The following is a 9,866-nucleotide window of genomic DNA, read 5'->3' as shown; positions in this document are numbered from 1 at the left end:
AGTCTATCAGGAGTATGTCTATCATTTTCAGATTTGAATAAATAGTGAATCATCTAACAGCTTTAGCAGAATACTTAACTGAATCCTTAGTTGCATATTCAGTTCAAGGAGACGGATTGTGTGAAAAACAAAAATGTGCCAGTGCATTATACTCTTTAAAATATAGTAGGAACGTGCTGAAAAAAGTAGTGTTTTAGGTTGTTTTTTTGAAAAAACCTTTTAGTCTCGCCTATTTGTTCTACTTCCTGGTGCTGAAAAAGGCTGAATCCCGAACGGATCCTCGATTCGGTATATCCCTACCTTATAGGGAACTGTCTTTGTTTGTGTAACTGGAGGATTGTGATTGGCTGTCCCCCTCCTAATGTACTTCTGGAAGGGACAATTATGACCACCTCTCATTTAATGGGAGAACAGTCGAGTGAGTACCCGCACACCCTGGCCCAACGAGTATAAGAGATCCCTGGTGCACAGCGAAAATGAGGAAACGGCAACCTCACGAATCAATGGCAGCGGGAATTCACCAGCACACAGGTAATACAAGCAGGATATACCTTGCTAGAAGTTTATTGCAGCATGCAACGTTTCGGGGTTACCCCCTTTATCAAGCATACAGATACAGACTGCATGCAACATTTTATAGGTTAAACACATCACATGATCAATTAGGTGGGTGTGTACATACGTGAAATAGTTAACACAACTAATAAAAAACAAATTTATACATGTATTTGTACTAGTGCAGTAGCCGATACTGGTGGCAAAAATTATTCAATAGTGTACAACAGTTGCAATAGAAAAATGTCCCAATAGTAGTTATTCTTTCCTAAGAAATTGAAACAATTAGACACAATACTTCATGTTAAAAGGTGTATCAAAAATAGTATCCATATTATATAAACATGTAAAAAAGTATCAAAAAAGTTTCAAAAGGCGAAAAAGTGTCAAAATTGTCCAAATACCAAATGTCAAAGAACAGGAGTTAAAAAAACCAGATAAAACAGTGTAGAAAATTTTATAGAAAATATTTAGAATTTTTTTTAAAAAAGGCTATCATGAAAAGGCAGTAACGAAAGCTATCTTACCCTATCAGGAGACAAGAATCTATCCCTGAGGTAAATCCAGGCAAAATCTGCTTATCTGTAAAAAGGTAAAGAAATTTTATATTAGCACAATTATAAGAAACAGGACATATTGAATTCTTCGTTTAACCCCTTCGGGTGTCGTGATTGCAGGAGCCAAATCCAATAACATTCCCTTTGTAATAAATACTTCTTTCTATCTAAACCTGTTTTGGAATTGACCTTTTCTAAAATCTGCCATCTCAGTTGGGATAAATGATGCCCATGCTCAAAAAAATGTTTCGCCAGCAGTGATTCAGTTTTTCCTTTATCAGGTTTTCCTTCAGGTTTTTTGTTAACAGTTTGTGGCATAGGGGGTAATGCCCGATAGGTCCGAATATTTGATTTGTGTTCGTTAAGTCTTAATTTAATCGCCCGGCTTGTCTGTCCAATATAAACTAGACCACATGGACACTTAATACAGTAAATCACATCCTTGGTATCACACGTGAAAAAGCCCTTAATGTCGTATTTCGTACCGAAATGTGGATGGGTGACTTGGCTTCCAGGTATGATTGCATTACAATGGCTACAGTTTCTACAGGGAAAGGTACCGGTGCTTTGGGTCCCTAGAATATTACGTCTCCCTTTAGGGGTTGGTGCCTTTCGTTTAATCAGTTCCCCTACATTTCTACCCCTTCTATAAGGGGTTAAACGAAGAATTCAATATGTCCTGTTTCTTATAATTGTGCTAATATGAAATTTCTTTACCTTTTTACAGATAAGCAGATTTTGCCTGGATTTACCTCAGGGATAGATTCTTGTCTCCTGATAGGGTAAGATAGCTTTCGTTACTGCCTTTTCATGATAGCCTTTTTTAAAAAAAATTCTAAATATTTTCTATAAAATTTTCTACACTGTTTTATCTGGTTTTTTTTAACTCCTGTATTTGGACAATTTTGACACTTTTTCGCCTTTTGAAACTTTTTTGATACTTTTTTACATGTTTATATAATATGGATACTATTTTTGATACACCTTTTAACATGAAGTATTGTGTCTAATTGTTTCAATTTCTTAGGAAAGAATAACTACTATTGGGACATTTTTCTATTGCAACTGTTGTACACTATTGAATAATTTTTGCCACCAGTATCGGCTACTGCACTAGTACAAATACATGTATAAATTTGTTTTTTATTAGTTGTGTTAACTATTTCACGTATGTACACACCCACCTAATTGATCATGTGATGTGTTTAACCTATAAAATGTTGTATGCAGTCTGTATCTGTATGCTTGATAAAGGGGGTAACCCCGAAACGTTGCATGCTGCAATAAACTTCTAGCAAGGTATATCCTGCTAGTATTACCTGTGTGCTGGTGAATTCCCGCTGCCACCTCTCATTTAAAACACGGACAGCGACTGTAGCAGATATATAGGGAGCTCCAATAAAGGGCATATTTTTAAATGCAGGAGTAAAGCAGCCTAGTGGGTTGGAAGAAGCCACTCACAGGAAAAGTTAGTTATTGAATACCATGCAAACTGAGATGGTTTAGCTACCATTAGCTTTGGGGCTGCCATTTGACGGACATATATGCCTACACTACTGTGAAAAGGGTCGTGAATCTTTGTGCTTATCGTTGCTTTCACTTGTGCCAAAATCCAACCTCTGAGATATCTCACATATTTCTTTAACCCACTTTTTTTTTTACAAAAAGTCCATAGTGTTACAGTGGAAAAAATAAATATAACTTTTTAAAAACGGCTCACTGTGGGAGGCAGTGCCAGTGAATAGGTTTTTTTTACTTTTTCTCTTGACTATAGTGGCAGTCAAAAAACTCCGCATGACATAGAGCCTTCATAGAACTACAGCCCTGCCATAAATCCTCTTATTTTATTATAAGAGAATTCAATATTCTATTTCTCTCCAGTTGGTAGACACTAAGGGGCCCATTTACTTAGCTCGAGTGAAGGAATAGAATAGAAAAAACTTCGAATTTCGAATGTTTTTTTTTTGGCTACTTCGACCATCGAATTGGCTACTTCGACCTTCGAATCGAACGATTCGAACTAAAAATCGTTCGAATATTCGACCATTCGGTAGCCGAAGTAGTCTCTTTAAAAAAAAGTTCGACCCCCTACTTCGCCACCTAAAACCTACCGAGGTGCAATGTTAGTCTATGGATTAAAATCCTTCGATTCGAACGATTTTTTGTCCGATCGAACTATTTGCGGTAAATCCTTTGATTTCGATATTCGAAGTAGAAGGATTTACATTCGGTAGTGGAATATCGAGGGTTGATTAACCCTCGATATTCGACCATATGTAAATCTGCCCCCAAGGGGCAGATTTATTAAGAGTCGAATTAAAAATTCAAATTAATTTTTTAGTGGTCAAAACTCTCAAATTTGAATTGTGAAATTGTGAAGGTATTATCACATTCTGGCCCTTTAAGAACTTGAATTCGACTATTACTGCCTAAAACCTGCCGAGTTCATGTATAAGTCAATGGGAGAGGTCCTGGGACCAATATGGACATTGGTAGCCTTCTACATTCGAGAAAAAACATTTTCACGTCAGTAAAATTAGTGTGACTTTAAGATTTCCGATTTTTTTATTGAATAATCCCCCGATCAAATTTTGAGTATATTCGAATTTAACAGAGTTTAAATAAAACACGTATTTGAAATTCAACCTTTATTAAACGTGCCACTAAGGGGCACTAAAAGCGAATTATGATTTTTGGAAGAAAATTTGGCAATTTGTAGCAAATTTGCCAATTTACTAAAAGGAGAAGAAAACAATTCGCTAGCAAAAAAAGCTCAGAGAATTTTCACTCAGACGAACGTTCGTTAATTTGCAAATTTATCAAAGTGTAGACTTTCCAATACGTTACCCTTTTCACCAAAGTCTACTTTGCCTGGTTCTGCCTGGTGAATTGTTAAGATGAAGCTACATCATTAACATTATTATGTCAGTGACATTGTATCCTGATTCCAAAAAGGTCATAAAGCCAAAACACTGGAGTTTTTTTTTCATATTTTAACGTGGAATTATGTGCGCAAGTTGTAACTGTTAAATATATGTTATTTACACTTTTTAGGCTAGGGTAGGCTTGTATCTAGGGCAATAGATCTGTCTTTATTTTGCTTCCTTAATAATACATGGCCTAAAGTCCTGCGCGGAACCAATTTGTTAGGGCCCCCACCCAGACTTGCAACCCGAATACTTACTTGGATCCGCTACCCGACCCCCAAGTACCTTATCCACGACCCGCTGACCATCAAAAAACCCGGAAGTGCTGTCGTAAAGCAGAAGTGACATCATTAGAAGTAAGCGTGATCAAAAAAAGAATGAGTAAAACTCGCTATTAGGAAGACCGCAACCCGACCCACAAACCTGGAGAACTGCCGACCTGCGTCTATACCCACTCCCGAAACTTCATCCTGCAACCTGCATACTTACTTGGATCCGCTACTCGACCCCCAAGTACCTTATCCACGACCCGCTGACCATCAAGAAACAGGAAGTGCTATCATAAAGCGGAAGTGACCTCATTAGAAGTAGGCGTGATCAAAAAAGAATAAGTAAAACTCACTATTAAGAAGACCGCAACCCGACCCACAAACCTGGAGAACTGCCGACCTGCCTCTGTAGCCACTCCCGAAACTTCATCCTGCAACCCGCAGGGTACCGAAGGTTTTTGTGGGTAATTCGCGGGTACCTGACCCGCTGCAGGACTCTAACCACTTAAAAAGACATACGGTAAATATGACCTGTTTTTGCCCACCCTATTTAAATTGACTTGGCATGAGTGTTTCGCTAGGAAGAAAGTTACTCTACAGAAAACTCATTAAGAAACTTTTGCGCTAACTAATTCTCTCTCAAATACTCAAATACACCAGCGTTCATTTGGCAAGATGAATTTTCGCATTTTGATGAATAAGTGTAGTCGTATCGAAATAACGTCTGAAATAGTTGTGAAAATTTCCAAAAAATTCAAACACAAGTAAATTTGCCCCTAAGGCTCTGAGGTCACTTCCCTTCTGTGTGCTGCTGCTGTGACTTTCCTTCATGACTTACTCCGAAAAGCCTGAATCAGAGTGCAGAGACCAGTGTTAATTCTTGTACCTGGAGGGCAAAACTCAAAGACATGTTGAATTCCATGTGTCTTCCCACTCTGAACCCTGCCCCTCCATTGAGTACATCTTGTAATCCCTCGTTATCTTTATATTCATGTTTTTCAACATTTCTAACAGCCATTAGCTGTAGAGCTCTCCAAATATTTAGTAATTGTCCTAACGAGATAAACTACTCTATCATTTGGAAAATGTACCCAATCAACCTACTCTTAAGAGAAAAGACTTATTAGGTTAATGCTGTACATTCTGTTTGGGAAGGAAATTTTACTGCACTGAAGTACATTTATTATTAGTGAACTCGAACCCACACGTGAAATAGTTATACAGGTACTGGACCTGTTAACCAGAATGCTTGGGATTTTCTGGATAATGGATCTTTCTGTAATTTGGATCTTCATACCTTAAGTCTACTAGAAAGTCATGTAAATATTAAATAAACCCAATAAGCTGGTTTTGCTTCCAATAAGGATTAATTATATCTTAGTTGGGAACAAGTACAAGCGACTGTTTTATTATTATATTTATAAAAAGGAAATCGTTTTGAAACAGTTGGATTATTTGATTATAATGGAGTCTATGGGGTATATTTATCAAAGAGTGAAGTTAATAGTGAAGTTCCGCCACTAGAGTGAAATTCCGCCACTCTCCATTCATTTCTATGGGATTTTTATAGGCGTATTTATCAAAGGGTGAACTTTCACTTTCACCCATTGATAAATACGCCTTTCAAAATCCCATAGAAATGAATTGAGAGCTGCGGAATTTCACTCTAGTGGCGGAACTTCACTCTTTGATAAATTTACCCCTATGAGAGACTGCCTTTCCGTAATTCGGATCTTCTGGGTTTCCAGATAACGGATCCCATACTGTACCAACAGACACTGCATACTTCAATAATTAGCTAATGTTTAAAGTGACTCGGATTCCCACTTTTTAAAATATTTTTTGTTATATTAGATGATGTTTATGCGGGAACACACCCTTTGGGGTGGATTTACTAAAGGGCGAAGATTCGGCAGTGTTATCGCTTTCAGGCACTTCGCTGATTTATTATCGGGCGCAGGCGAGACTTAGCTAGCGAAAGAGACAGACACTAACGGTGATTCAAACTCTATTGCCAGGTGAATTTTCGTTCTGGTGAATGGACGTTACGCCACAAATTCACTAAGATGCGGATTTTACTGAACGTTACCTCTTTCGCCAGACTTGCCTTCGCCAGCTCAGACCAGGAGAAGTGCATTGGAGTGCATAGATCTTCCTCAATATTCTGTTACTTACATCATATTTTTAGTGAAAAAAGTCCCAAGTCCCAAAAAAAGCTGGCGTCTTTTTGGTAACGGGGTTCCCCCCTACATTTTCTAACATATGGAACATAAACTATACAGTGGGCTCATGTGTAGGGCAATATAACAACTGTATTTTCTTTATTAAGGTTCCCTGGACTTGTACAAAAAAAGAGGGTAGGGATGTAGCGAACGTCGGAAAAAAAGTTCGCGAACATATTCGCGAACTTGCGCAAAAACGCGAGCGGTTCGCGAACGGTTCGCGAACCCCATAGACTTCAATGGGAAGGCGAACTTTAACATCTAGAAAAGACATTTCTGGCCAGAAAAATGATTTTAAAGTTGTTTAAAGGGTGCAACGACCTGGACAGTGGCATGCCAGAGGGGGATCAAGGGCAAAAATGTATCTGAAAAATCTGCCTGTGTGTGCTTGGAAGAGATAGTGTAGGGGGAGAGCTGTTAGTGATTTCAGGGACAGATGATAGTAAGTTTGCTGGCTAGTAATCTGCTTGATACTGCTCTGTATTGGAGGGACAGAAGTCTGCAGGGATTTGAGGGACATTTTAGCTTAGGTAGCTTTGCTGGCTAGTAATCTACTGTTCTCTTTAAACAACTGCCATACGTTGACCTTGTAGACATTGTTTGCCCAGTTTTTTTGGTTGCAGCCACTGAAGCACAGTTGCCAGAAAAAATATGCCATATAAATGCTGAAAATAGTCATTTTTTGCCATACGTTGACCTTGTAGACATTGTTTGCCCAGTTTTTTTGGTCGCAGCCACTGAAGCACAGTTGCCAGAAAAATATGCCATATAAATGCTGAAAATAGTCATTTTTTGCCATATACGTTGAGTCAACGTATGGCAAAAAATGACTATTTTCAGCATTTATATGGCATATTTTTTCTGGCCTCTGTGCTTCAGTGGCTGCGGCCAAAAAAACTGGGCAAACAATGCCTACAAGGTCAACGTCGTTGACCTTGTAGGCATTGTTTGCCCAGTTTTTTTGGCCGCAGCCACTGAAGCACAGAGGCCAGAAAAAATATGCCATATAAATGCTGAAAATAGTCATTTTTTTGGTCGCAGCCACTGAAGCACAGTTGCCAGAAAAATTATGCCATATAAATGCTGAAAATATGCATTTTTTTGGTTGCAGCCACTGAAGCACAGAGGCCAGAAAAATTATGCCATATAAATGCTGAAAATATAAATTTTTTTGGTTGCAGCCACTGAAGCACAGAGGCCAGAAAAATTATGCCATATAAATGCAGAAAATATGCATTTTTTTGGACGCAGCCACTGAAGCACAGTTGCCAGAAAAAATATGCCATATAAATGCTGAAAATAGTCATTTTTTGCCATACGTTGACCTTGTAGACATTGTTTGCCCAGTTTTTTTGGTTGCAGCCACTGAAGCACAGAGGCCAGAAAAAATTAAACCAGTAGGGTTTGCACCCTAGTTTGTAACGGTGGCGGAGGGAGGAGGAGGACGCTAAAGGACAGCTGTGTGTGGAGTCATGAGGCTTGAAGAGAAGGACAGCTGCATAGAAGTCAGAACAAGTCTTCCGGCGTGCAGTAACCCTCCGAGATCCACCCCTCATTCATTTTAATAAAGGTCAGGTAATCGACACTTTTGTGACCTAGGCGAGTTCTCTTCTCAGTTACAATCCCTCCTGCTGCACTGAAGGTCCTTTCTGAGAGCACACTTGAGGCTGGGCAAGACAAGAGGTTCATGGCAAATTGTGACAGCTCTGGCCACAGATCAAGCCTGCGCACCCAGTAGTCCAGGGGTTCATCGCTCCTCAGAGTGTCGATATCTGCAGTTAATGCCAGGTAGTCCGCTACCTGCCGGTCGAGGCGTTCTTTGAGGGTGGATCCAGAAGGGTTGTGGCGCTGCCTTGGACAGAAAAACATTTGCATGTCTGACGTTACAGACTGGCCAAAGGGCTTTGTCCTTGCAGGTGTGCTCGTGGCAGGATTACTGGCACCTCTGCCCCTGGAATGTTGATGAGTTCCTGAAGTGACATCACCCTTAAAAGCATTGTACAACATGTTTTGCAGGCTGGTTTGTAAATGCCGCATCTTTTCGGACTTGTGGTATGTTGGTAACATTTCTGACACTTTATGCTTGTACCGAGGGTCTAGTAGCGTTGCGACCCAGTACAGGTCCTTCTCCTTAAGCCTCTTGATACGGGGGTCCTTCAACAGGCATGACAGCATGAAAGACCCCATTCTCACAAGGTTGGATGCAGAGCTATCCATCTCCGCTTCCTCATTATCAAGGACTGCATCATCCACCGTCTCCTCCCCCCAGCCACGTACAAGACCAGGGGTCCCCAAAAGGTCACCACTAGCCCCCTGGGAAGCCTGCTCCTGTTGGTCCTCCTCCTCCTCCTCCACAAAGCCACCTTCCTCCTCTGACTCCACTTCTGGCACCTCTCCCTGCGTTGCAGCAGGTGCCTGGGTTCGTTCTGGTGATTCCGACCAGAAATCGTGCGCTTCCAGCTCCTCGTCACGCTGGTCTACAGCCTCATCTGTCACTCGTCGCACGGCACGCTCCAGGAATAAAGCGAAGGGTATTAGGTCGCTGATGGTGCCTTCGGTGCGACTGACCATATTTGTCACCTCTTCAAAAGGTCGCATGAGCCTGCAGGCATCGCGCATAAGCACCCAGTAACGGGGGAAAAAAATCCCCAGCTGTGCAGATCCAGTCCTACCACCCAGTTCAAAAAGGTACTCGTTGACGGCCCTTTGTTGTTGCAGCAGACGTTCCAACATAAGGAGCGTTGAATTCCAGCGAGTCTGGCTGTCAGAAATCAAACGCCTGACTGGCATGTTGTAGCACTGCTGAATGTCAGCAAGGCGTGCCATGGCTGTGTAGGAACGTCTGAAATGGGCCGACACCTTTCTGGACTGGGTGAGAACGTCCTGAAATCCTGGGTACTTGGAGACAAAACGTTGGACTATTAAATTTAACACATGTGCCATGCAGGGCACATGTGTTAAATTGCCTAGTCTCAACGCTGCCAACAGATTGCTTCCATTGTCACACACCACTTTTCCGATCTGCAGTTGGTGTGGGGTCAGCCACCGATCGGCCTGTGACTGCAGAGATGACAGGAGTACAGATCCGGTATGGTTTTTGCTTTCCAGGCACGTCATCCCCAAGACAGCGTGACAACGGCGTACCTGGCACGTCGAATAGCCTAGGGGGAGCTGGGGGTGCACAGGTGTGGAGGAGGAGAAGGAGGACCCAGCAGCAGAGTAAGAAGAAGAAGAAGACGAGGTAGAGAGCGATGGAGGAGTAGAGGTGGTGGCAGAACCGCGTGCAATCCGTGGCGGTGACACCAACTCCACTGTTGTTGTTGAGCTACCCATTCC

The sequence above is a fragment of the Xenopus laevis genome, chromosome 3S (assembly GCF_017654675.1).
Source record: "Xenopus laevis strain J_2021 chromosome 3S, Xenopus_laevis_v10.1, whole genome shotgun sequence".
NCBI lineage: Eukaryota > Metazoa > Chordata > Amphibia > Anura > Pipidae > Xenopus > Xenopus laevis.
The sequence above is the reverse complement of the archived record's forward strand: the minus strand, read 5'-3'. Positions refer to the sequence as shown.